General features: G+C 47.7%; 1 long non-coding RNA gene and 1 other non-coding gene across 2 annotated transcripts; one reads left to right on the forward strand and one right to left on the reverse strand.

Annotated features, from left to right (window-relative positions):
• Window positions 1–546: 546 nt before the first annotated feature.
• LOC131813831 (uncharacterized) lies at window positions 547–19,768 on the reverse strand. The gene is made up of 3 exons (XR_009346993.1): window positions 19,333–19,768; window positions 9,882–10,053; window positions 547–1,677 (listed from the first exon to the last, which is right to left on the reverse strand). It is a non-coding gene; the product is annotated as an uncharacterized LOC131813831 (long non-coding RNA).
• On the forward strand, window positions 9,475–9,578 carry LOC131814231 (small nucleolar RNA U13). Its single transcript, XR_009347220.1, has one exon. It is a non-coding gene; the product is annotated as a small nucleolar RNA U13 (small nucleolar RNA).
• Window positions 19,769–20,701: the final 933 nt, after the last annotated feature.

The raw sequence follows: 20,701 nt of genomic DNA on the forward strand, positions 1-20,701 counted from the left end.
TAAAGGAAAATATTTTGAATGTCTTAATCGCTACCTCACACATGTGTTTATTTTGTTCTCCTTTTCAGAACACTGGGAAGTGTGTAGACACAGACCCATTCTTCCTCCATGCCTGTGTTTCTATAAGGAAAGCTTCTTTGGCCTGAGGGGTTGGGGTAACTGTGTCTGTTGCGGAGCACCCAGGGTGTGGGGAGGGGGGAGGGGGAGGCCCAGGATCTCGAGCCCCAGGGGTAGACACCAGGACTGAGGTGCTGGCTGGTACACGCCCAGAGGTCCAGGCTGAAAGGCTCAGGGCTCAAATTACCCCTTGAAATCCAGGCTTCTGGGAGAGTATTAACCCTTTCAGGGTCTTAACCCTGCAGGTACCCCCTGCTGCTCTGAGCCCTAGCTTGTCCACCTCTGGGCAAGCCCAGGCCACTCACTCTGGACTCTGGGGGAACAAGAGGGGACACTCTTCCTGCCCAGGTCACTGCTCCCTGCCCAGCCCTGTCCCCGAGGCCTTAATGGGCACCTCCACAACTCCATGATGAGTCCTGTAAAGATGCCTTTTTTTTTTTTTAAGATTGTATTTATTTGAGAGAGAGAGCACAAGCACATGGGGAGAGGGAGAAGCGGTCTCCCTGCTGAGCAGGGAGCCCAATGTGGGGCTCGATCCCAGGACCCTGAGATCATGACCGAGCCGAAGGCAGATGCCCAACTGACTGAGCCACCCAGGTGTCCCAAGACTCCTACTGACTTCAGCACAGATTTGTTTTCTAGAGACCCCAGTGGCTCCAAGAATTGTCCCTCTGGCCAGAGGAGAATCCAATGAAAACTGTGTTGGCAGGGAAAGCAGCAGTTTTCAAAATATGGCCCACAGATATCCCACATCAAAATCACCAGCAAAGACTTGTCAAAAATGCAGATGCCACCCGCCACCAGCATTGCTCCCCACACACTCAGAATGTCTCCAGCAGGGCAGGAAATGGAGGGAAGACAAGGCCTCCCGCCCCTGCCTCTCAGTCCCTGAACCGCACAGCCTTCCTGGTCTCCCACGATGGCCCCAGAAGACTTTCCCTCCAGGGGTGGAAATGCTGGGCTCCAGTGGGAGGGGACACTGCCTGGAGGCTCCAGGGGACCCCCAAGGCGTGCTGTCCCCCATGGAGCGATAAGCAGACTGGGCCTGTCCGCCTTCCAGACTCGGAAACCCTCTTGTGTGCGTCGGTGTTTTCACCTCAGTGTTCCTGGGCAGAATCCAAGAGGGCATTAGAGTCTCTCGCTTGAGAGCATGGATTTCAGTTACCCTGGAGATGGCCTTCGTCCCCCTGGCTGCCTGTTTGGCATGTGGGTCTGGCCCTATCCTATTCACATTCCTAGAGAGACACTGCCTGAGCCATATTCGATGGAAGAAATTTACAGACAGGCACAGGGATCACGGCTGCCTTTGGTGAAAGGAATTCACAACCTCCGATGATCAAATGAAGCTGGGACGAGCTGGTCACTGTGGCTCCCACTGGGACCTGCCTCCTCAGGGAGCCTTTCAGAGATGCTGGGAAACATATCCCTGAGCTAGTCTTGCCTCCGTGGCATGCCTTTAGAGGCAAGGGGCCAGGAGCCAGACCCTGGCCGCGCCTTTCATAGCTGTGTGTCCTTGGGCACATTCCTGTCCATCTGTCTCTCAGCCACAGGCGGTCTCATCTGTAAAATAGAGAAAATGATAGTCATAACGTTTCTGCAGCATCAGTGAGATGAAAGCTCACCCCAGGCGCCCAGCCGGTGCTTAACCAGACCTTCTCCTCCCCCACCCACCTCTAGCATTCTTATTTATTTATTTATTTATTTATTTATTTATTTATTTATTTATTTTCTGCGTAACAGTATTCATTGTTTTTGCACCACACCCAATGCTCCATGCAATCCGTGCCCTCTCTAATACCCACCACCTGGTTCCCCCAAACTCCCACCCTCTGCCCCTTCAAAACCCTCAGATTGCTTTTCAGAGTCCATAGTCTCTCATGGTTCACCTCCCCTTCCAATTTCACCTCTAGCATTCTTACTGTGCGTCCACACCAGGAACTTAGCCATGGACCTGGCCACTCAGAGAAATGAGCCCAGGAAACCATTCTAACTGCACCAGGTTGACAAGAGATCTGTTATGCCAGATATTCCTGAGTTTGAGCGGAGATAATTACAGTTGGTTTTTGAAAACAATAGGGCTGCCCAGTCTGGTGATGAGACCTCCCATCAAGACAGACAGTGTGCCACCACGCTAGAGATGGGTGACGCTAGAGCTCGGGTTCTCTTCTGAGCCCTGCCATGCTGGGGTGGCTCCAAGCAGAGTAAATATTTAAGCACGTGTCTTGTACAGCTCTTGTGGATCTGAATGCCCCAAGAGCCAAACACAGACACCTGCCTCAGTGACCCAGATTTGAAAGACAGTGTTGATGTCACTCTGGGGAGTCCGCTGGCTACCCTTGGCCGAGAGGTAGCAGAATTCTGGGGTCTGTGCATTGTCTTGGGAACAAACTCTTGAACTGGGAGAAAGAGAAAGCAACTGTAATGAAATGGAACTGTAATGAAAACTTTCCTTGGGCAAAGCTTCCCTTGGCACGTTTCTTGTGTGCCCATTAAGCTCTACCTGCTAGGCTCAGAACATTACGTATATTGAATCTTCTAATCCTTACAACAGCCAGAGAAGGGACCATCACCAAGAAACAGAGGCTCAGCGAGGTTAAATTATCTCCTCAGAGTCTTCAGCTACTCGGTGTCAGAGTGGGGGGACAGAGCCAGGGGTGGGAACTATAATTGTGGAGAAAGGGGGCCAGTGGTGCTCTTCCAAACCCCGAAGCCTTGCTACTCACATGTTCTCAGAGACTGCGTGTCCCTGAGACCAGGGAGGAGGCTCCTGTTTACAAGGGATTCCTTCACGCTTCTCTACCAGGTCGACATTAACCCACTTCCTGGGCTTTCATGGAGGCCCACTGGGTAAATTAGTTTTGTCTTACCTCAAAATATATATTAAGACTCAAGCGAATAGAAAGACTTCAGAGACAAAAGAAAACAGATGCAGGATCAAGGCGCCACCTCAGTGAACAGAACCCAGGAAGCCCCATTCTGAGAGAGAGGGAGCCCACCCCACTCGCCTTCAACCCCTGCCCATTTGCACCTGCCCTCTGCTTCTCACACAGACCTCAGCCTCCACCAGCCACAGCGGGCCCTTCCACCCTTTGTTCCCTGGATCCCTGGGAGCTGCACTGACATCCAGCAGCTCCTTCTTACCCAGGTGGGTACCCCGGCTCCCTTGATGCCACCAGAAGCCTGGCACAGCCTACTTCTTCTCACCTGGGTCCTACTCCTTCCGTGCCACATCGTAATTGCATGTTTATACATCTTTCCCTTCTGCGAACTGCGAGCTCTGCAGAGGATGTTGTGCCCGTCTACAGAGGATGTGGTCCCCGGGTCGCTGTCTAGGGCTTGGCACATGGAAGGCACGTGACAAATGCTAACTGGCAGACTGGAAGAATGGATCATGGCCTGGGAATAGAACCCTTGTGTCTCCAGTCCATATTCTGGGACACCAGCCTCTACCTGGTCAACCTGAGTTCAGTGCTTTCTCCTTCAGAGATCGCCAGTCGGTCTGACCTTGTTCCTTCAGACGGTAAACAAGGTTACACTGCCTCGTGGAGAGCTCCTAAGCAATAACCAACCGGTAACTAAACAATGACAATAAACAACATTGGAAATCCGTATTTTCAAATTTCCAAGCGAGCATCTTAGTAGAAATCAGGACAATACATTTCATTTTTTAAAAGAATCATTTCAACAACTCAGAAGCATTCACTGAGCACCTCCCAAGTGCTTGATGCTGCGGGGGGAAATTATTATGATCTTGTGTGTATAAAGTGCTTTACAGCCGTCAGCTTATTTCACAGAATTGCCTCTGTGTTTTTCGGGGTCTTCACTTGGTGGGTAGAATAGTGGCAGTGGAAGACCCCCCTCCCCCATGCCCTAATCCCTGGCAACTGCAACTATGTGACCTCGCCTGGTAAGAGGGACTTTGCAGATGGGATTAAAGGCGGGGTCTAGAGATGGAGAGATTATCCTGCTTCTCTGGGTGGACTCAGGGTCATCACCAGGGTCCTTCTAAGAGGGAAGGAGGAGGGTCAGAGTCTGTGGTAGACTGGACAAGGGAAGCAAACAGTTGGAGCCACGTGGCCAGGAGCCGAGGAGTGTGGGCAGCTTCCAGAAGCTGAAAGAGGAAAGGACGCTCTCCCAGAACATCCAGAAGGAACGCAGCCCTGCGGGCACCTCGAGTTCAGACTTGTAGGTTTGTGGTCATTTATTACCACCACATAAGGAAACGAATACACGCATCCTTTCAGTGGAGATGGTGATAGTCCTTACCTCATGGGCTGTGCTGCTAGGTGACAGGTGACAACAGTCCAGAACAGAGCCAGGCACATGAATGTTTGGATAGTCGTCATGATCACAGAATTATTTTATTGTAATTTATTTGGGAGACCCTACCCTGTGGAGTAGGCAGGCCCCCTTCCTCCTCACTGAATGAGCCTGGGTTAAGTCCTTGTTAGACACCAGGTCCTCGGCAACTCTGGGAACTTGTGACGAATCGAATGGCCTTTATGAGCCCAGGGGTCCTGGCGGGTCGGGGAGACAGATGTCTCAACAAGGAAGGCCAGCTCGGGGTGACGAGACTCAGTGAGGGGGTCTGCCCTGGATTGGGAGTCCAGTGGAAGGATCTCGGGTGGGAAGCAGGGGAAACTGGGCAGGAGAGGGTCCCTCTAAGGAGGGAAGCCTTGAGCTAAGAACTGCAGGTTGCAGAGACCACCAGGCCAACATGGGGAGGTGTAGTGCAGGCAGAGGGAGCAGCGGCCCAACATCCCACAACCGAGACTCAAACCTGGACCGTCGGCCCTCGCCCAGTCTGCCGCTCTGGGCATACCCTGCACGCACGTGACCTAGCTGCCGGCGGGCCGCAAGGAGGATACGGACAACTGGATACAGGATAAGGACTTGATTTCAAACCACCATAGAAGTCCCTATTTGAGAGAATTTAAAAATAAATGGTGGGGAAATTCCACCAGAAAGATTTAAAAGAACTGGACTTGGGAAGATTTAAGAAGGGGAAAAACATGAGTTGGACCCTTCGGGTGGGTAGGATATGGACCGTCTGGTGCGGGCGTGAAGAAAGACGAAGCTTCTCAGCGTGGAGGCTGGGCCTTGCGGAGGCAGGGGAGGCAGGCCGCTGGGAGAGTGGGGAGCAGCCTCAGAAACCCAGGAGGTAAGGATGACAGGCGAGTCGCCTGAGAGCTAGTTCCAGCCAACACTTTATTTTTTTTTTTTTTAAGATTTTATTTATTTGAGAGATCGCAAGTAAACAGAGAGGAGGGCAGAGAGAGAGGGGGGGAATCAGGCTCCCTGGTGAGCAGAAAGCCTGATGCGGGGCTCGATTCCAGGACCCTGAGATCATGATCTGAGCCTAAGGCAGAGGCTTAACCCACTGAGCCACCAGGCACCCCCCAGTCCACACTATATTCTGAGGATATCGGGGGAGTCTGCTGAAGGGTCTCTGAGTCATGGGATGAATTCAGTGTCTTAGAACTACTCTCGGTCTGTCTCTGAGACCGGAACTTAACTTTACGACTCCCACGTGCTGCGTGTTCTGTTGTTCTTTGTTGAACTGAATTGACGTTTGCAGGATGGATTGGAAAGAATGGCAAATTCTAGCTTCTGCTCTAAATCCTCCTTGCTCACGCCTCATTGGAGGTAGAAGCTAATGTTGCCAACCTCTACAAAGACCACACACCCTCATACCCGCACAAGGTCCTAAGTCATCCCAGATGGAACTCTCCTCATTGCCTTTGACCTTGCCTGGTGTATACTAAATGTCTCACCAAGTACAGATTGAAAGGACACTCTTTAGCTCCTATTTTATATCCTGAGTATCGACTATTTATAACTGAGTGTAACTGAGTATCGACTCAGTTATAAAACAGAAGCTGATTTCAGTGCCAAAATCCGATGGGAAGAAGCAAAGCCTTTTCCGGCTTCTCAGCTTCAGCACAGTGTGCTCATGCTGCCCACGCCAACCCCGCATGTTGGGCGTTGTGGAACGGAGCGGGGGCTTGGCTGCCAAAACGTGCCAGAAATGGTGCATCAGAGATAATAGTAACGACATGACATGCAGAACACTAAGAAACCGTTAGCACGTAGCACAGCAAGGAACGCAACGTGAACTTGGGCGAGATGAGGAGCACAATGATTCATCTCACCAGATGACGGCGGCGGCCTCCTAGCCTCAGGACCTACTGGAGCAGGGACTCAAGCTCCGACAGAACCTTCCAGCCACATTTGCCACATGCCTCTCTCGGCATGTTAGCTTCCTTCTCATCAAAAGGTAGTGGAGGTGGGGGGCGTAACCACCAGCAGCTTCCAGGCTCTTCTCCCCGTCCCAGGAAGGAACACCTCTCCCTGACCAGCTGCAGCTCCAATAAACTTCAGAGAGGGACTGTCTCCAATGTCATCTCCTCAAGGGGACTGAGACCCGGGAGGTAGAGACACGGAAAAGGATGACAACCCCACCTTTGATCCATGTGGCTGGAATCAAGGAAGGGCTTGGGCTGCAAGAATGCTAAGGAACCATCCTGAGCCAGGAACAAACTCCAGGCACAGCAGCTTGGAAGCTAGGCCTGGGAAGGTTCTGTTATCTTCCCAGGTCTTCCCGCCTGGCCTCTGATTATGTGCCCTTGATTCCTGCCAGGCAAGAGACCTCACTTACCTCTCTGCCTCCTGGAGTCAGCCTCGGCTCTCCCCCCACTTCCCCTCTGCGCTTGGTTTTCTGAAGTCCACGATGCCTGTGGTTAAAAATCCAACTTTGCCATGAACTTAACCTTGTGTCGGGCAGGCACAACAATGAAAGACACTATATATAAACACCTAATATTCTCGTCAAAGACTCACGAGAACCTACAGCTTAAAAATGTAAGGTGGGGGTGAAATCAGATTAGGTTGGCCTCGATTGTTCCTCGGAAGTTGGCAGATACCTCCCCCAATGATTGTGCATTGGATGTTCACGGCAAAGGCTAGGTGACCCATCAAGTCATCGGTCATTTAGCTGTGGATGATCCCACTTTTAGAGAGAAAGACCTTGCCATGGGGAAGAGGTCGACTTCATTTAGGGATGGTACAACTGTATCTGGAACTACTGCCATCCACTGTTGATCCTTCCCGAGCCTGCCCTGCTGGTGGCAATTGTTTTAAATCCTCTGGCACCATGGATCCCTGATTGATCCCAGATGCCTGAGCATCAGGAACTAGCCCTGACTTGTGTGTCCTTGGCCCCCTAAGCCAGTTCCAGCTTTCTGTGCACGTGTCATCTGCTGTGTGCCCTGAGCTCAGCCTTGAAGGCCACCCTCTCACCATGAGTCGTCCAAGCCCACAGCCAGCAGGCCAACGTCCTTGGAGGCTCTGCAACAACAGGACCTGCCTGTGGCTAGAATATGTATTTTTTTTTCTTCGATGAAGCTATTTAAAAGAGAAGCCTTACTTTTCTGCTTATCTGGCCAATAGAAATCCCATCAGTCCTTGATAATCAGATTGCTGGCTGTTATGCCTGGGCTAGTCATGACTTAAAGCAATGGAGAGCATCTGATTCTTGATCTTGGGGTCATGAGATCAGGCCCCACACTGGGGCCTGAAAAAAGAAAGAAAAGATATGTTGAAGGGTTGAAGGTAGTTTTATTGCCCTCAGAGACAGACTCTGTCCCTTTGCCCTCAAGATACAGCCGGAGCTTTAGCCAGTTGCCTTGAAAGTCTCCCATGGGTGAATGGGTGCCTGGCTGAGCAGAGCTCACTCATCATCCCCCGTGCCTGATGATAGTGGCCCCAGATGTCACAGTTAATGCATTGAAAACTCATGCCTGTGTGTGAGAGCCAACCAGCTGGCTGTCGGGGAGCAGGCTGGGGCTTCAGGGAGCCACGTATGGTATGGGACTTTAAGCAACAATTTGGTCAGAGGTATCTTGGCAGCCCGGAGGGGACAGCATGTGATCCCAGCATGAAAACAACGGAGGCTTGAGGCCTGCAGTTTATGGGGTGTTTCCAATAAAGATGCAGAGCCCAGCACCTCCCTGAGGAATCCCCAGCATGGGAACACAGCACACATTTATCTGGCCACACTGGCACTTTTAAGTGCTTAGGAATATCCAGAAAAGGGGCCTGGGTGCCTTTCTGAGCAACGTGCTGGGCTGCTTCTGAAATCAAAGCTATACGGGCAGATTGGAGAGGAGAGAGAGAGGTGCAGAGCCAGGAGGGGCATTAAAGGCTCAGGGCTAAATGGCTCCTCGACGGCAGACAAAAGTCCGTTTTCTTAAACCACGAGCCTGGAATGTGTCCTCTGATGATGATTACAGGCCAAATCAACACTCCAGTGATGGAAACCAGGCCTTTGCTCTGCTCACGGTGTCCAGGCTGGGACAGCTGCAGCCCTAATGAGATCCAGAAGACCTACTGAGCTCACTGGCCAGTCCTCAGGGGAGGGGCCACCTAGGCACTGTTCTAAAGGGCTCCCTGCTCAGATCAGGAGGCTCAGCAGGTATGCACCAGAGTCAACCCCATCACACCCCTGAACTCCCTACTGGAGTGACAAGGAGGGACTGTGGTATTGTGGTCAGAGCCTCTGGACTGAGTTATTCCCAGACCTCCTCGCCTGCTCAAACCATGACTTCTCTGCCTGCAAATCTCTCAGCTACATCTGGAAATGCAGGTCAAGTTTGCTCCCTTTGCACTTGGTGGAAATGATGTTTCTATTTGATCCACAATGTAGCCCCATGATGATGCACTCACCTTAACATAAGATCGGATGGATATCCAGGGAGTGATCGCTCCCTGCCCCCCAGTCATTCCACCTCCCTCATTATAACACAAGCCCACATGTTATGGAACTGAATTCTGGGGGCCCTGCTTAGGAATTTACCGTATTTTTTTAGTAACCCAAATCATGCTAGAGAAACGCCAAACATGCAGAAGGCCTCTCCACCTGCGGCCACAGCCACTTTGGTGAGAGACAGCCCTGGGGAGATGCCACTGTCAAGTACATGTCTACTTAAAGGAGCTTACATTTTACTTTATCTTATTTTATTTTATTTTATCTTATTTTATCTTATTAAGATTTTATCTATTTGACAGAGAGAACACAAGCAGGAGTAGTAGGAAAAGGGAGAGGGAGAAGCAGGCTCTCCGCTGAGCAGAGTCTGATGGGCTGGATCTCAAGACCCTGGGGATCCTGACCAGAGCTGAAGGCAGATGCTTAATCGACTGAGCAACCCAGATGCCCCAGGACCTCACACTTTAAATGCCCATGGGTCACTGTCACCTCTTAGTGGTCCCCCAGGTAGAGGCTCAACAGTTAACGGAGTGCACATGGTCCTGGTAATGTTTAGTCCTGGGCAGAGTGAAGGGAGAAAGATGGCTTAACGGATCCTTTTATAGTTCGTAAGGGTGATTATTGGGTGTTCATGCCATGGTGTGCCACGCGCCTCCCTCCAACCTCATTATAACCTCAGCACATTACCCGTCAGGCGTGAACTTGGAGGGAAAAAAAAAAAAAAAAAAAGAAAGAAAGAAAGATGGCTTAACAGAGACGTCAGGGCAGAACATTTGTTCTGGTCCCCACAGGACAGCAGATCCAGACTTGCCCTTATAATAAGCTGCCTCTTCACAGCTCTGGGGACAGAATAAGGCTGGTAATTAATTTTCCACCATTTTGGATGGAATAAGAGGCAATGCACCAGATCCAGCTGTTCTTTCCCCAACACCATTATTGGAGCCATGGGTCCTGAGAGGTGGAGCATTCCTGAGAGACTGGAGACCTACACATCACTTACCTTGTTTCATGTCATTGTCGATGACATTCTTGAGTGCCAAGGAGCTGCGATTTCTGAGCAAGATAGAAAAGTGCCTTCTCCACAGCTTCAGCACAAAAGACGACCTTGAAGAGGAGCCATCCAAGTGTGGAGGAAGGTACCGATTTTCCACAGTTAATATTGTTCAGGCTTTCTGGAAAAGAAACCACAGTACCATATAGACCTGACTATACTCTTGGAGGAAGTTTGCTTCATTAACTGGAGTCCTGGCCTCTTTAAAGGGGCAGAACTCTCCAGATATGACTACAAGGCTGCTGTAGTCCTCTCTGGGGCACCCCACAAGCAGACAAGTCAACAAACCCAATCTCTTACAAACAGACCGTGTGAACTTCTCCCTGCTCTCCAGCTTCACCCACAGGAAGTGCATTCCAGAATATACTAGAATATTCTAGAACTTCCTGAGAATTCTGGAATGCCTGTACTCTCTGACTAAGCCTACCCAGCTTTCTCCTCCAGAGCCCTTGCAGACTTTAGAATCTCCCACCTATAGATCCTTCCTCCACCATGAACTGAACTGGAGCTCAGAGATGGCTTGTACTTCATGTCTGTTACCTCACCACTCAAAATTTTTTTTGCTACTCAGTGTTTTCTCACTAAAGTACATTTCCATTTTCTCTAATTTTTAATCATAGTCCACCATGGACGTGTGAGAGGCAGGAGAGCCCTCATCCCCAGTCTTGTCAACAATTTGTAGTAATTGTAGGACCTCCCTGACCCCCAGAGGCAGTTACATGCTCTTCCTTTGTGTCCTCAACTTCAAAATAAAAGCTCACTACACCTTTTCACGTTCTGTGGAGACTGTTTGATATGCCTTCACTCTAGAAAATACCATTTCTCGAGCACTTCCTACCTGACCATGTTTAACATACAATATTTCCATTCCCTTAAGAATTCTTTATACTATTAACAGATGAGAAAACTAGTGTTCCAAAAGATAAAGGAACTTCTCCAAGATCACACAGAGAACTATGGAACAGTTGCAAACAAGCTTCAGTTGGGCAGGCCTGGCCCCAAAGTGAACCTTCTTTCGGTGGCTTCCCTACCAAGTCAATACCCTGTAAACCCGAGGTCTGGGCTCAGACTTTCCTCTCTGTCCTGGAAACTAACACTGGGACTGAGAAGTTTCATGGGACATGGGCTTTTTAGGGCTAAAACCGGGACAGCTGGCCATCCAGGGACTGTGGACACCTGGACCTTGTGGTGGGCCCCAGGTGTAGAAGGTAGATGCTGGGGAGAGCCGAGCCAAGGGAAAGAACGCTCCCTGTATGCAAAGACGCCCCCTGAAGGGCAGACATTGTGATGTGTCCAACGTTTCAGAGGGCTGCAGCTTTAGTTTCCAGACCAGAACACAATCAAAATCATCTGGAGGGAGAGGAGGGACTTGTCAGTAGGTTAGGGACACCAAACACTGGAGAAACATCCCCAAGTTTTTCTTCTGTGTATAAGAATTCTAGGAAGCTAGAACTAGCTAAAATTTTTTGAAAATAGTCATGGATCCAGTGGACCCACCCACCTCAAATGCTCATCTCTGAGAAGGCTTCCAAGTCCACATGCCTCCAGGTCATGACCCGAGGTCCTTTGGGTGTCCCCGATCTTGTTCCTGCCAACAACTCCCATGCCATAGCATCCCTCCCCCACACATCCACACACTCACTCTGCACATGACCTCGTTGAAGTATTTTAGTTTCACTCTACGTCCCTGCACATGCTGTGGCCATGGCTCAGATCGTCTCTCCTTCCAGAGCCTTCCCGACTACCTCCACCCTTCCCGGGTCACTGTCCGTTTCTGTTGTTCATCTGTGTTCATCTCACCCTCTAGGCGGGCATGCAAGGAGGGCCAGTGACTGTGTCTTATTCCCGGGGTTTCCAGTATCCACCCCAGGGTTTGGCAAGCAGATGAGCAGTAAGTGTTAGTTTCAATGAAATGGACAGCGTAGGGCATGCTGGTAATGAAGTCTCTCGACTTGAAAGGTACTCTGCTCCAGGTTGCAGCCACAGGCAAGTCCAGATTTATAAACGTTAAGCTTACCGTGAGCCTCTAACCATCAGTCCCCGCAGCCTTTGAGGCTGCCCCTTGGTTGCCATGGGAACCAGCCACTCACAAAGCCTCTGGGGCCATGGAACTCCACCCGCACTCCCTGCTGCAGAGCCTTCTCAGATGCTGTCCAGGTGCCACAGCCTCCCTTCAGCAGCCCCTCCCCCTTAGGGTGGCCTTGAGCCAGAAGATGGAGGCCAGGTTTCAGTGGTGATCCACGTACAGCTGCATTTTTGGAGAAATGCACTCAAAATTGCAAAGCGACCAGCAGTAAGTGAACTCTTGGAATACAACCTGTGAGATAAGTGGCTTTGCTCTAGGAAGCTGGTGTGAAACGGGCAAGAACCAAGAAGCAAGCAGATGGGGAAAATGGAAAAGGGATCAGGTCTCCTTTCTCCCCACGGTGGAGGTGAGAAGTCTGATGCTGGGAAAGGGGAGCTAAGAACTGTTGCCACCTGCCAGTGGTGGGTCCCAGCAGTGATTTTACCAGTTGGTCTTAGAATGCAATCAGTGGAATATTTCACAGAAGAGGGAACTGAGGCTCAGAAAGTTAACTGAATCCATGTTCATTTCTTCTTTCCGGGCACAAGCTACCTGGCCTCCCTTGCAACTAGGAATGACCACGTGGCTATCCAAGGGATCTGAGAGGAAATGATGTGGGCCACTTCTAGGCAATCTCCCATACACGTCTCCAGGCTCTGGTCCTCTCATGGCTGGCTAAACTGCTGATGACCCCCGGGCAAACTCGGAAGTAACTAGTGACCTGGTGAAGATGGCAGAGCCTCTGTTGGTCCAAGTCCTCAAATAAATATAGTGAGTGGGTTGCCCCCCAAGTCTTCACACCTACTCAGAAGTACCAGACTTCTAGTGTGATTATATAAGTGGAGGTCTGTTTGTTACAAGTAGCCTTCCCTAACGGATACCACAAGACCGTCCTATCTGGTTTTCAACTTCCCTGTACCACATACCACAGGTCAGGACTAATTTCAGGGTGACCAGTGGCATCCGAGATACACAGGCTTAGCTGGACAAATCCAGAGATCTTGGGCTCAGAGCTGTTTTGTTCATTGTAACAGCTGCTTCTTATGCTCTGGAGGTCTTTCAAGAAGCTGGCTCCAAGACAGAACATGAGTCGTCCACATGACATGTTCCCAGGGAGATTATGGATTTCCTGCTTGGTCTCTAGTCCTTAAAAGGTGTTCTATAAATACGTATTGGATGGATGGATGGATGGATGGATGGATAGATGGATGGACAGAAGGAAAATAGCTTCTACTAGAGAGTTCTTACTATAGGGGAAGGAGTGAATGTTCTAAATATAGCCATGGAGTCTAACTGAGACACAGGAAGGTAGGTGAAGTGACAGAGCTGTTCACTCCAGCGACAATACCTACTTGCAGTCCAGCTGGGTTGAGGGAAGCAGGTGACCAGAGAGGGACAGGCCCAGGGAGGCAGCTGATGTGTGGTGTTAGTGGCCCCTACCATGGGGAAAGCTTCACACCCATCCCCGATCAGGGCTGGCATTGCCATCTTAGCAAATAAAAAACACAGGATGCCCCATTCAATCTGAATTTCAAATAAACAACGAGTACCTGTCCATATAACGCTTGGGATATACTGATCCTAAAAAATGACTCATTTTTCTAAAATCTTAAATTCAAATTTAACTAGCTGTCCTGTAATTTGATCTGGCAACCCTAAAGCAGGCAACCTGAGAAGGGATCTTGAAGGGACAAATGGAAGAGACAGCTGACGAAGCCCGGGGTCAAAGACCTTTGCTTCAGGGACTTAGCCTTCCTGTCAGAGTGGTTTGCCTCTTTCGAATAACCAGGAGGTAAAGACCTGGAGCATCTTCATTTGGCCTCTCTCTGGCATTCTAGAAAGTATGGAAAATGGTAGGTGTGAATCAGAACAGGCAAGAAACAACAACATCAACAATAACTCTGGCCTTCCATCCACTAGATCCAGAAAAGAAATCCTTCCAAGACATTGACTGTTTATTAAATGTGGAACACACAGCCTCATTCATAACAGAATTATGGAATGGAAGTACAAGGGGCCTTTCTGTTTTTAACCTTTAGAAGAAGTCTTGGTGTTTTTTTACAAGATTCTTAAACATCATTCGCGTGTAATTACTATCGCTGTCAAAAAGCTGATATTTAATAAATAGTCCATTGTCAGCCCAGAATTCTCAGTCTTTATTTAGACACTCTTACTCTCCCCTCTTCGATTCCACACAATTTTAGCTTATCTTAATATTCCTGGGAGCCATGGAAGAAAGTTCTGGAAGTTAAGGAACCTAGCCTCACCCCCCACCCCCGACACACTGATCACATTACAAGTCTACCAGTAAAACCTCCTGGGAGAGAAAAAAGGTAAGAGGGCTGAAGGGGTGAACCAATCACCATCCTGGGTCAGGAGGACTGGTCAGACATCTGGTCCCCACTCCTGGCTGGTGTGATGATGCCTCATGTTAGAACGAGATTCAGGGCTGTGTTGAAGCGTCACACTGTGACAGAATCCACCCATCACCATCACCCCCACAGGCCAAGTGTTTTACTTGTCACTGTCCCCCCTGGTGTCCCTATTTTTAAGGCTTGCCTCTCCGCAAGCCATTCTCAAGCAAGCAGCAGTCAGAGGGATCTTTGGAAAATGTCATTGTCCCATTTTAAACCTTCCAATGATTTCTCAGCCTTTTAAAGTATATCGAAACCCCTTCATATGATCTACAATGCACATGACTCGACCCCTGTGACCTCACTTTCTTCTACTCTCCCTGATGGCTTTCACTCCACTCTACCAACACTGGCCTACCTTTTGCTCCTCAAACACACCAACCCTGAGCCCTGCTTAGGGCTCCACAGGAACTGGTTACTATGCTTGAAAAACTCTTTCCCTGGGTGTTTGGCTGGCTGTTGCTTTTTGTCATCCAGGGAACAGCTTACAAGTACCTTGGAAAGCAGCTTTTCTAGATCAGGAGACCTATAGCAAGTCCCTCACCCTATTTTATTTTTATCATCACACTTACCACTAGCTCATAACTTTTCATATATCTGCTTATTGTCTCTGGATCCTCAAAATAAAATGTAAATTCCAAGAAGACAGAGACCGATTTTTCCTATTTGACCCATATCCCCCGTACCCAGCACAGCATGTAGGATACAGTAAGCTATCAATACATCTGTCTTGCAGAAACTTTCAAAGCTTTGTCACATCACCAGGCACCAAATCCTTACAAGACAGCATCATGAAGAAATCCTCATGAAGACAGACTATACAGAGACTAATAGTACTAGCAAATATTTATCCAGGGCTTGTCACATGCCTAAGCAGTTCACCCGTGTAATTGATTCTCCTAATCTGCAGGATAGCTCTAGAAATTCTATTATACATTATCCCATTTAACAGACAAAGGCCTGGAGCACAGGTGGGAAAAGTGATTTGCCCATGACCACATTAAGACTAAGGAGTTGCCTAGAGAACCCCAAAGAAAGCTGGGACCCCCAAATCCTGGGACATAAATGGGACTGTGTCCAAGCTAGTTTCTGGAAGATAGTCCCTGTGAGGCTTTCTGTTGTCTATGGAGGTTGGTTTCATACCATTTGTAGAGTTCTGGTCAGATGTTAGGAGGAAAGAGAACTTTAACCATGATTCAGCAAGAATTATGAGAAAGCCAAAAACAGAAGAGGAAGGAGGCCAGTGCAGACCTCAATAAGCCACTCTCTTCTGTGTCCACCCACCTCTCCATTTGTCATTCACTCAATGCATTTGTTTTGAACACCTCACCACTGCCTGGAACTCTTCTAGACACATTCGTCCTTCAAAAGGCAGTTAGGAATAATAGTGGCACAGAAGCAGGGTGAAGGAATATGGAACACCAAAGCCAGAATGCTGCTTTATAGGCTTCCCGAAGGGGTCAGGAAGCAGAGAACTCCAGGTATGGGGACAGCAAGCGTAGAGGCCATAAGGCTTGGGAAGATGCCTGGTGCATCCGGAAGATAAGCAAGACATGGGTCTGAGACAGAGCGAGCAGTGGGGAGGGACAAGGTCAGAGGAGGAGAGAGGCCTTATAGGTGTTGTAAGACCTTTGGATTTTACTCTGAGTCGATGGAAGCAATGATTTGGCTTAACAAATTTAGGAAGTCCATGGCTATTCAAAGACCACGCAGGCACCAGCAGAAAGCAAAACACCAACTGGGGTGGGGGTTCTGCCCCCTAGTGGACATCTGAAAATGTCTGGAGACACTTTGGGTGGTCACAACTTGAGATGGAAGGAGAGGATGCAAGAGGCATCCAGTGGGTAGAAACCAGTGAAGCTGCTGACCCTCCTACAGGGCACACAAAGCCGCCACCAGAGAATTACTCAGCACAGAATGTCACTGGCGCTGTGGCTGAGAAATCCCGAGTTCAGACATTACTCCAATAACCTAGGCAAGAGATTTACTCATCAAATGCAGACTAAGCTCCTACGATGTGCCAGACAATGCACGGGGACCTGAAGATACCACAACAACAAAAAAAAGACAAGGTCTGTGCCCTCATAGAGCTCATGCTGTGATGATGGTGGGCGTTCAGAAGAGGGTGGAGAGAGATGGCAGGGTGAGGGGGGCTGGATTTTTAAAATGTCTCATGAAGGCATAACTGACAGTTTGCTCAGAACTGGATATGCAGAAAGAAGAGTCAGAGTTGACCCCAATGCTTTGTCCTAAGTAATTAGTGCTGAGCTGCAGACCCCTGGAGGGGACTAAAATCTGGGGTTTGGAGCAATCGGGGGTTGTGTTTGCATATATTAAGTAGATATGGGGGAAACTGGATATTTTAGTCTGGAGATTTATTTTATTTTATTTTTTAAAAAAGCCTGGAGGCTAAAAAAAATATTCAGAGACAAAATTTTAGAAATTGGCAAAGGTAAAGAAGAATACACAGAGATTCGGTTTCAATGTAAGAACACGCCCAAGAGATCCTCACACCAAACTCAAGCTCTCTCCCATGAGGAGGCTGGGGAGGCGCTGGCAACAGAGGGTGAGCTGGGAACACAGCCAGTGGGCGGAGTCTTGTTGGAAGCCAAATGAAGAAAATGTTCCAAGAGAAGAGAGTGGTGAAACCATGCTAGGTAGGTGCTCTCATGCAAGGAAGAAAATCCGAATACCACCCGTCCCCATTTCTAACACTATAAATTGTTCTGGTGAGACCATCAGAAAACTTGGTCTGTCTGTCACTGCCTTATCTGTTCAGTTACCCCAGGGTAATTACTGAGCCTGTATCCTGATCAATAATTTAAACTGGACATTGCATAAGATGCAAAAATGACTAATACATAGTTTCTGTCCTTATGAAGGTTTCTATCTACTAGAGAAAACACAACATCCACAAAAGCTCCTTTCACATCCAAAGAAGGAATTAATCCATTGGTACTCTGGGTATCAACTAAACTCATAGCATTCTTGTGGTTAAAAATATAGAGGAGAGGCAGCTCTTTCTGCCCACAAGTCCTGTCCCCCTGCTTTAATAAAACCACCTGCTTGCACCAAAGACGTCTCAAGAATTCTTTCTTGGCCGTTGGCTTTGAACCTTAATGTCTGGGCGCCTGGGTGGCTCACTCTGTTAAGTGTCTGTCTTCGGCTCGGGTCATGATTCCAGGGTTCTAGGATAGAGCTCCCTGGCCCCCCGGGCTCCCCTGCTCGCGCTCTCTCTGTCAAACAAATAAATAAAATCTTTAACTATATATATAATATTTACATATTTATATTACTATAATATAATTATATTAGTTATATAATTATAAATATAAATATATAACTAATATGATTGTATTATATTATTTATATTAATTATTATATATAATAGTATATAATTATATATAATAGTATAATAATTATATTAATATAAATATTAAATATATGTGTGTGTATATATACATACATATATATATACACACACACATATATATACACACACATACAAGAGAAATGTAAGACAAAAGCTTTTGTCTCATGGAATTTACAAAGTAGTCAAGAGACTGGGGGAAACACAATGAAATTTTTAGAGAAGAAATAAAGGTACCACTACATTGTGAAGTGGGAATGCCCTAGGTGTTTGAAGGAGGAAGCCATTCATACTCAAAGGCTCTCTTCCTGAACTCCAACCTGAAATGCTTCCCTTTTGCCATAGTTCACATGTGTGGGGGATGGGGTCCCATGGAAATTGGGAATCAGGCAAGAAGATACGAATAAATCAGCATCCGACCATGACAATCTCTGAGAAAATGGCCCCAAAGCACGCAGGCCACCCGCCGCCAGTCGGAGGAGACTTCTAGATGCTCAGCCTCAGGTTTAAGCATCTCCTAGGACGGGTAGTGGAAGTGAAATTCGGACCAATGTGGAGCTGAGATAACTTGGTGTCTTCCCTTTCATGAGCCTCCAGCTGTTACTTCCCCAGAAGTAACCAGATAAAAGAGTTTTTGCATTTGAAATGTTGAGGCTTTGGAAAAATCAATTTCCACACCATTTTCTCCCTCAGTCTGATATGGTAACCCCAAATACTTCTCAATTTTGCATACCCAAACACGACAGTGGGAAGTTCATGTATTTCTACAACCAAATCCTCATATTATCCTGTGCCAAGCTTCAGTGCTCACAGGAACTCTTTGTGTAAGGGGCAAATGAGCCTCAAAGGACAATCGGGTATTTCCCTGTTTTAGTCTAATTGCTGGAGTGGGGTCTGGGCAAAGTAGTGGCCTGTTGGGCATGTGTAAGTAGAATATAGTGCGAGTTACTGTAAAATTCATATGCCTATTTTCTGTACAAATTTCAAATAATTTTAAGATTAAATGTGTATGAGTTAAGTATAGAAGGGATCAGAGAAACCACATATTCTCTTTTGTGCTAATTCCTGTAATACTATTTCATTACAATTCAAGATAGCTCAGAAGATGGAAGGAAAATTATTTCAAGAAAATACCTACTTCCTCTATCTCCTCTCCTCTTCTTTCTTGAGTCAGTTTGCTTTCGCAGCAGTAAGATATTTCAGTTATCTGTTCTGTCAACACCCCACCAAAGCCAAAGGAAACATGATCATTTTACTCTGGTCCAAATAAATATGGGAGTAGATTTTTTTTTCAGGTAGCAAAGGACCAGAGAGTTAGAAATTACCTATAACGTCTGGAAGGCTTATACAGCCGTTATCTGGAAAATTCTTTAAAGTCTCTCTCCTTCTTTTTTTTAACAAAGAAACAATTTTTTTTAAAAACATATTTTTTATTTTTCACAGTTGAGCCATCCTGTTCTCTTTGAGCCCAGTTCTAAATTGGAAAATTCAGAAAAATAAATTATAAATACATAAGATCAATTGATTTCTTATGAACGCGATTTTTCTTACCTGACATATTTTCCATAAATTAGGATAATGTTGCTGTGTTTTTAGATTAAAAGACCCAGTTCAATATGTCTGTCCGCGGAAGAGGAAATGAAACATCTACTTCGAGCTTCCATTAGGTAGATGACTTATGATAGGCAACAGTCAAGCAAGGCGTCTGGCTTCTGATGGTGCTGGTTTAGATCACGGTGCTGAAAGTCTTCGGGAATCCAGTAAGAGCCTTGGAATCTTACCAAGGCCTTCCCCACCCTCCAGCCCCAGGAACAACATGAATGATAAGGATGCCCACATGCAAAGTCCTGAGGATAATTTCGGGGTTTTCGAGCTTCCTCGCCGGCAAGGAGCAGACCTGTATGCCACATCCATTAGCTTCAGGCTGTTTGATCTGGGTCGAATGACTTGCTCTCTTTTAGTTTCACTTTCCCCCTTTGTAAAAAGGGTGTGTAATAATGACATCTACTTCATCGGTTTGTTCTGAAGGTTAAATGGGAAGATATATTGGACCCCTTGGCACAGTGCCTTTCCCATCATGACAGCTGGCTATTGTTAGCTGTCATTTTCATGCTTGGGCCATGTGGTTAAGATTCTCTGGTTAAAAAGAATATTATAGGGCACCTGGGTGGCTCAGTCATTAAACGTCTGCCTTCAGTTCAGGTCCCAGATCCTGGGATCCAGCCCCGCATCGGGCTCCCTGCTCGGCGGGAAGCCTGCTTCTCCCTCTCCCGCTCCCCCTGCTTGTGTGCTCCTTCTCTCTCTGTGTATCTCTCTGTTAAATAAATAGATAAAAAATTTTTAAAAAGAATAATATAGGTACTTGATACTTTATCAACACCATTTTTCCAAAAAAATCCAAATTACAGGTTTTATGCAATAACTGCTAAAAGGCTGGGTTTACTTTACAATGTTCATTATCTACTTTAAAATAGTTTGACATTGAGCGTGAGAGCATGAGTTTGTATTAGTGGGAGCCTCAACACGAGGGGCATTTTAGTTGCCCTTAGAAATTCAAGGGCAATAGAGAAATTCAGCCTCCAAGGGTGGTCAGATGGGATTACGTCAGAAAGACATCAGCTCTGCCGATCTCAGTGGCCACCTGAGGCTTTGAAAATTAGGATAGTGAGTATCAGAAGTGAGTTTCTGTCAGTGAAGTGAGAGGCTTAAGGCTTGCCAGTGTAAGTGGAGAATATCCAAAATAGGCTCTCAATGTTAAAATGAAAGTTTTGAGGACTGGGTAATTGTTGGGATGGTGCTCCCCAGCCCATGCGTGAATGGAACGGGCTGTAGGGATCCAGGGAGGCCTGAGGCCATGTCCATAGGGATGGCATTGAATGTTGTTGCTTCTGACTCCAGGGAAGCTTTTAGACAAGAGGGG

This window comes from Mustela lutreola, chromosome 13 (genome assembly GCF_030435805.1).
Source record: "Mustela lutreola isolate mMusLut2 chromosome 13, mMusLut2.pri, whole genome shotgun sequence".
In the NCBI taxonomy this organism is placed as follows: Eukaryota; Metazoa; Chordata; class Mammalia; order Carnivora; family Mustelidae; genus Mustela; species Mustela lutreola.